This window comes from Pinus tabuliformis, chromosome 1_1, assembly GCF_031772625.1.
Source record: "Pinus tabuliformis cultivar Carrire ecotype Pingquan chromosome 1_1, CPIR1, whole genome shotgun sequence".
Taxonomy (NCBI): Eukaryota; Viridiplantae; Streptophyta; class Pinopsida; order Pinales; family Pinaceae; genus Pinus; species Pinus tabuliformis.
Genome location: NC_142297.1, coordinates 69453708 through 69462013, shown reverse-complemented (window position 1 = coordinate 69462013; position 8306 = coordinate 69453708).

Here is an 8306-nt window from a genome sequence, read left to right as displayed (position 1 = left end):
GGCCCTAATACGTGTCCAATACGATTTTTGACGTGTCATAAAAATCGAATACGTATTCTACGTTTTCCCTTCGTGTCATAAATTTGGAATACGCGTATTTGGTACATCGAATACGTTGCCCTAACGTATTTCGATTTTTGAATACGTATTGAAAAAAAACGTGGTTTATAACGTCAGCGTCGGTCTATTCCGGGGTTTTTTTCGGTTGTTTGGAGCTGTCGTGTGTCGTGTGGAGCTGCGGGAGTGTTCGTTCAAGACCAGCGTTAAACCAGGACCAGCGTTAAACCAGTAAGCCGAATGATATTTAATATTTATTATTAATTTAGAAAGTATTAACCGATGCCCAACTTCTTTGGTATGCTTACCTCCCCTGGCCGCACACTGATCTGAAGTTCGATGAAGTTTTAGTTACAATCTGTCAGTCAGTAATTTGTGCAGAGAAGGTCTGAGTATAATGAACGTGTGAGAGAGAAGAGGACCACTCGCACGACGCAAGGTTAATTTAATTTCCAGCGAAAACTTCTTTTATACTTTAGGTGGAACCGCAGTTAGGCCGCAGTTATAGATTGTCTTTGGCCGCAGAGAATGCACCTGCAAAAGCAAAATAAGAAGAGACCCAAACCCAAAAATTATTCCAGAAACCCTTGCCAAACTTCTTCTGGTCAGATATTCAATACTATTGAAGCCCCAGGTTTCTCAGATTAATTAAGCATTCACGTTACATTTGCTCGCTAAAACTTACCACACTGTTAAGTTAATCATCTATCGTTACATCATCATATAAACCATCACACAGTAATGGTTACTTAATCAACTAACTCTCGAGTCTCACGTTATTTATTATTTCATTAGGTTGTGGTTACATGCCAGTGAACGATAAATGTAAAACCCAGTAAAGAAACAATCCTATAATTTCAATTTGGATCTCTGAGTTTGAAGCTCAATGTTCAGATTTCAACTGTTACAAATTTAATACTCTGTACTTTGTATCCTACAGCACATTTGCATATACAGAATTAAAGACACATATCTATTATCAACTGTTACAAATTTAAAAATTAATACTCTGTTCTAGTCACTTCTGAATCCTGATCAGTTGCCAACTTGCCACCTTCTAAGGACATCTTCAAGGCATGGAACCCTGCTTGTTTGTCTGTATTCATAACTTCACCGTTACAGTCCCATATGAGATATCTGTAGCAATCTAAACACAGTGACACACTGATATAATTTTATAAACTGTCAATACTAAATAGTAAATAGTCATCCTCTTACCTGTGTAAAGGAGTGTCAAATTCATAATTATTGCGGTTTGTGACAAATTGACAATTTACAGACAGTAAGAAACAGCAAGACTTTAATTGTGACTTTAATTGTTTTTTTTGTAGGTGAAGGTGTGTGGAATTTATAACAGTTCTCACATTAATGGCTCAATCATCCAAGGCAGCCGGCAGAGGTCAAAGGAAGGGCAGTGCTTTTCGTGGTCCCCGCCCTCCAACTCCAAGTGTTTCAGTTTCTGTTTCACCTTCTGTTGGTCATAGTGCCCCAAGTGCTTCAAGTGAAGCTGTAGGTGTTTCTCAGCCAACATTAACATATGATGCTGCTGCAGCAAGACAACAAGCACAGCTAAAAAAATACCCTCTCTGGAAGTATGTAACCAAGAAGCATGTGCCAAAGACTGGTCCGGGAGGGAATGTGCATTGGTCTTGTAATTTCTGCAAGGGTGAATTTAAGAGCACTTACTGTCGAGTTAAGGGCCATTTGTTGGGCCTTCCTTGTGGAATTGGAGCATGCAAAACTATCAGTCAGGACGAAAGAATGGATTTGGCAAGGGAGGATGCAGCTGGCTCTGTGAATGTGGTGGCAGCAAGCAGGAAAACTAGTAAAAATGAAGATCCTCTTCCATTCTTGAGGAATTCTAATATTAGTAGATTTGGGAGAAAAGAAATTCAGCCAACAAAAAAGAGGGCAGCCCAAACTTATAGTGGTCCAATGGACAATATTTTTCAGCGTGAGCAGCGAGATGAGGTTGATCTTACATTGGAATTCTTTTTCTATCTCAACTTCATTTCTTTTAATGTTGCACAGTCTCCAATGTTTATTGAGATGTGTCGAGCTCTAGTTGATAGGGCTCCAATTGGGTATGTGCCTCCAAGTTCAGAAAAACTTAGAACCACATTGTTGGTGAAGGCAAGGAAGGAGGTGGATAAAATTCTACAACCTATTAAATCATCATGGATCTCATCTGGTGTCAGTATTGTCTCTGATGGATGGACAGATACAGCACGCCATCCTCTCATCAATTTCATGGTATATTCTCAAAATGGACCGATTTTCTTGAAAGCAGTTGATGCTCTTGGACAATACAAGGATGCACAATATATGGGTGAGCTGTTTATTAAAGTTATTGAAGAAGTAGGCATTGAAAGTTGTGTGCAAATTATCACAGATAATGCACCTGTTTGCAAAGCAGCTGGCTTGATTGTGGAAACTAAATATCCACAAATATTTTGGACACCATGCATTGTTCACTCTTTGAATTTGGCACTCAAATCTATTGCTTCAGATGTGACATGGATTGACAATCTTATTGAGGATGCACGCCATATCCGAAATTTTGTGCAAAACCATACCAATGCCCTCACAATATATAAAGAGTACACACATCTATCCTTGTTGAAGATTGCAGATACTCGGTTTGCTTCCTTGTTCATCATGCTTAAGAGGTTGAAGGAGGTGAAGGCCGCTCTTGGGGCCATGGTTATTTCAGATCTTTGGTCTTTTTGGAGAAAGATGGATCAAACAGCTTCAAAAAAGGTAAAGGACATAGTGTTAGATGATGGTTGGTGGGAAATGGTGGATCTTACCATAAAGATCATGAACCCTATCATTTCTTTCTTGCGGTTTGCAGACACGGACCAACCCATCTTAGGAGAGGTTTATGAGGGTTGGGATTCCATGATTGAGTCTGTGAAGACTATTGTTATGGAGAATGAGTGCCCTGCATATGAGACATCAGCAGAGAGCTTATGGTCCACCATACAGGATATTCTTATCTCTAGGTGGGATAAGAATTGCACACCTTTGCATTGCTTAGCTCACTCTTTGAATCCCAAGTACTACAGTCAAGAGTGGCTCCATGGTGGGACCTCACACAGATACCCTCCTCACATGGATGGAGAGATTTCACAGGGGAGGAAGATAGCATTCAGAAGGATGTTTCAGGATAACACATCTTTTCTTGAGGTTGAGGAAGGCTTTGTAGAGTTCTCCACTGGCACCAGGAGATTTGGGGCGTATGATGTACTTGGAGATAGGGGGGTCAAAAGTGCCTATGCATGGTGGGAAACTCATGGGGCAGCATGTCCTATTCTACAACAGTTAGCCTTGAGGGTCCTCTCTCAAATTACTTCATCTTCTTGTTGTGAGAGGAATTGGAGCACTTACGGGAATCTATATAGTTTGAAAAAGAGAAGGCTTGAGCAATCCAGGGCGGAGACAATGGTGTATGTGCACACCAACCTTCGTCTTATTTACAGGCAGAGACAAGAGTGGTTGAAGGGAAAAACAAAGATGTGGGATGTGTTTCCTGATGATATGGGCTTGGATGATGGTATTGAGTTGGCATTAGCCAACATGGATCTTAATGACCCAGTGCTAGAGCCAGTGACTTTTGATGATGAGACACAACATCTTGAGGGGTCATCCTCCAGAGCAGCAGATCCTGGATTGGGCATAGAGGAGGAGGATGGAGTACAGTTAGATGGCAGTGGCAGTGATGGTGACTATGACATAGAGGACATGGACTATTGATAGAGTGATGAGTCATGACTCATGGACCAGTACCGAGCTATGATATTCCTACTTATTTTGTATCTAGTATCTACTCTTTTGTATTTTCCATTGGCATTCTCTCAGGAGTCAGTATCTACTATAGTCTATGATCTATCTATGTACATTGTAAACACTGAACACTGAACAGTGATACATTTTGATTTTGATGACTTAATGGAAAATCTGCATTTTATGGTTTTAATATCTAAGTTCTAAATTTATAATTAGTAGTAAGTACTTACTACTTAGTTTCTTATGTGCTTGTAAGTTGTAAATTTTGATTCTATTTATTTTTTTAAAGTGAACTATGAACTTTGAGAAGTAATTATAATTTAATTTGATTAGATAAGCTGCAACCTGCAATTTAATATGGATAAAAAACTATATTTCGGTATATATATATATATATATATATATATATATATATATATATTTATTAAATATATATAAAACGTGTCCCCCGTGTCCTGTTTCCAGGTCGCTGCGTTTCGTATTGAATACCTCGTATTTACGTGTCCTCCGTGTCTCGTGTCCTCGTGTCATGTGACTTAGGCCACAACCCATGGTAGTCAAACTAATTAATCTTGACTATTTCATGCTTTGAATGTTATGTTTACAGTTAGAGAATAAAATCTGTCCAAACAGCTTAATCTTGGCAGATCAATAGTTAGGTAGAGAAATAAAATGTGCTCATAAGCTTAATCTGAGCCATAGGAAGATATAAGGTTAGAATCATATAGTTTACTTTTTAAAAGAAAAAGAATTGGTAAGGGTTTGCTAACCGAAATGCACCCAAATAAATGAAGAAAAAATGTTAGGGTAAGTAGAAGAAAGGTTGTTGAAGTATAAAGTTGATTGGACAAAAGCACATGTATCATGCTTAATCATATTTCAATGTGCATGAGTAGTTAAGAAAACAAAAGCAATGGTTTACAAGTTGATTTAATTAACTTCTCCTCATTCTTTTCATCCCTATACTTAATAATTTCCCCATCTACAAGTATGTTCTAGTACTAAAAATCCTTCAAGTCATAAAGGCTCAGAGCATTTCTCAGAATTTTGGTGGAACTGGGCCCTTGACTTAATGACTTACGGACATCAAGTGTTAGAATTCCTTTCATAAAATTAATTTCCCTTCATTTCCCTAACAAAATCCCTTTTCCTTCCCGGATGTGGGTGTTTAGGCACGTAGGTACCACGCACATTGGCAAGTGGCAGGGCCACCTGACCACCCATGCTTCTGCTCAGAAGCTTATCTAGGAAGCCATCGTTGATATTAATGGCACATTAATATACTGCGTAGGTCGAGGCTTCATTAATATGATTTTTAAGATGGCTGATTCAGATTGTCTTCCACTCGCTCCACCTCCTTTGAATTGCAATTGTCTCCCTGCTGCTACAGAGCCAAGCTTGCGCACAACAACAGGGAGGCGCTGCCAGGTTCTGTGCTGCATTGAGATGGCGGATGGTACTCATTTCTCGCAGAGTCTTCTCTGCTGCCTTCAGACTGGTTCTTTGGTCTTGAATCTCTGCACTGAACCGTTGATCACAGGTCCTTTTGTTCCCATTGACCACTCATTCTTTGGAACTGCTCCTCCTTGTCCTCATCCGGTCAATTTTTCCCAGGTGATCATGCCTCATCTATGTCATCGAATGCACTGTAGGAGGGGCACTAGCAGAGGAAGATCAACTTGCCCCCCCTCCTTGTCCTTATTTGACTCGTCCCCCTCTGACTCATCCTCCATGTCGACAACTCACTCTTCTGGCTACTACCCAGCCACTCGCAGCAGTCAGGGCGGGCTTAGATTATAGGTTCGCAGCCTATTGACGCTACTCCCCAGCCTCCTACTGCCTTTGTCTCTTCTCTGCAGCCCAGTCATTCTGCACAATTTCAATTCCACTACATGCTGGAATGTCCATGCATCATAGGGACTACCTCGTTGGCATTTAGAGAGGAGCCACAAAACTTAGAAGACCCAGCCTGTAATACTCAGGTGTGGCACACCACCAGCAAGAGAAATGCCCTTGGAAGTAGCTTAGCGACGCACATAAGCAGCTTAGGGAAGCACCGCTCCAGGTCGCTTCAAGAACATGGAAGAAACTCCGAGAGATAAACGGGATGTGGAAGATGACATGGAGGTGTACAGGTGTCTGATAGTGGAAGAACCTCCTCATCCTAACGACACCTAGCTGGTCAATATTTTCCAGGTTCTGGGTTCCTTGCTCCTAATACTATGGGTCTATTCTGATGTTTTTTATACAATGTTGTTAATTTTGAAGATAATTCAAAAAAATGTTCCACTCTGCTATTACAGGCTGTTACCCCTGCGTGGGTAGCAAACACTTATAGTTTTGGACTGGTTTCCCCATTTCAGGCAGTGTCTTTCCAGTCTTTTGTTATTAAACATGGCATAATTTGGGACTTGCTCTGCTGGTGCCTCCTGTAGAAATTTTTTCTACAAATCATCTAGCTCCGATACCATGTAGAAACTTTTTCTACAATTATTTAGCTCCGATACCATGTAGAAATTTTGAATAATTTAACACATATTCACAGAGATTATCCTGATCATACAATTATAAGCGGAACATGTATAATACATAATCTCCTCTACGTTGATCATCAATTTACAGAAGCAGAAACATTCACAGGCGCACATAGAAGCATCAATCAAACTCATAAACACAGTATGTATCCCGGGGAAAGCATCTCGCTAAAAACCCCACACTATCTGTATATTATATTGATTGAATCATGTAACAATACAAAGCATAATACTTCTCACAAGTATCTCCACCTGTTACACACAATACAACTCAGATTTGATCTCCAAATCTCCCCCGCTGCTTGCCTGCCTCCACTGCTCAATACCTGCTCAAGAACTGATGAGAATAGCTTCCCAAACTCGTTTTTCACCTGCAAAATAGTCACTCACTCTTTGTGGACGTGAGAAAAGGCTAAAATGTGGGCCAAATACGTGAGCAAACTCATTGGCATACTCAATCCCTTGATTGTGCAAGATCTGATGCACAACTATAGTCACAACTGATAGCAATCTGATTCTCTACCACTTGTCCCTGTTGAACTGAACATGCACTGACATGCAACTGAGTTAACTGATGTATTCTTTAGTTGTATTATGAGTTAATAATTAGTTTAACAACTCATCATTAGTCTATCTGCAGTTAGACTAACTACAACCAGTTTAACTAAGTTAAACTGAACACAACTCCATCAACTGTACCTCCAGTCCACTAAACTCAACTCACTTGAGTTCTAACTGAAGTCATGCATGCAACAACTCAACTGACTCATAAGAAAAACGAATTTCCTTCTGACAGCTGCATGTGCCACTTCCGCAGCTCAAACTGAAGTGCTCCAAGAGAATAAGATTAAGTTTATAGTCCAAATATTATTGTGAGATAATAATATTTGACTTTTCTATTTTTGACAGCCAGTCTAAAAATAGACTTGATCACTCACACTGTGATCACTCACACTTTCATCAAAAATAGAAGTCCATCTATTTTTCCCAACTTGATCAATCATCCATAAACATAGACATGATCCATATGTCTAAAAATAGACATAGTCTAAAAATAGACTTGCGCCAAAAATAGCCTGCGGGCCCACTTAGTGAAGGCGACTCTTTTCACTAAGCTCCATCATCTTGTTGCAATCTCAACACCTCCTTGTAATAGTTTTGTTACATTAATAGAATTAGTCTAATTTAGAAAAAAAAATAAAAGCCCTTTTCCTAAGGTTAAACTCCATTTGCCTATGAAAAGGTAAAAACCCCATGTTAAATTCCATTTCATTCAAAAAACTCACAAAAAGGTTATATCCTAAGTATAAGTGTAAATGAAGAAAATACACAAATATTACATTATGCTTAGGTGTATTTTCACTCTGCTCATTTAATTTCATATTAATTTTTTAACATAGTAAAATAGCTCCCAATATACTTTTTCCCATACATAAATAAATCGCGTATATAATACCCCAACCCTTGGTTTAGTTATAAACCATATTTTTTTCCATACCCCCGACAAAACCCTCTTAACTCACCAATAATCGGTAAAGTTAAGCTAATCCCTTCATTAAACCCCATTCGATCATTTAAATCCATGTTTAACTCGTAAATAATCCCAAACCACCAAGGATTAAAGCCTCGGGCCCCCTGAAACCTTTGCCCATTTCATCCGTGCACATTTGTCACTCGATTGTCGTCCAATCATCAGTGCCTAAATCCAACGGTCCATAGCCATATCGGGTTCACCTGATGCCCGACCTTTACCCACCTGATAAAGTGGTTTTTCCCTGACCCCCCATCTGCTACATGTCACGCGCTAACATAGATGGGGTGACCTCACCAAAATACTACCTCATCCATAAAAGCGGTGTGATGGCTTGGGAAACCACCTCCCCACCCAACTAGAAAAGCCACCCATTGCTCATTTGTAATTTACCC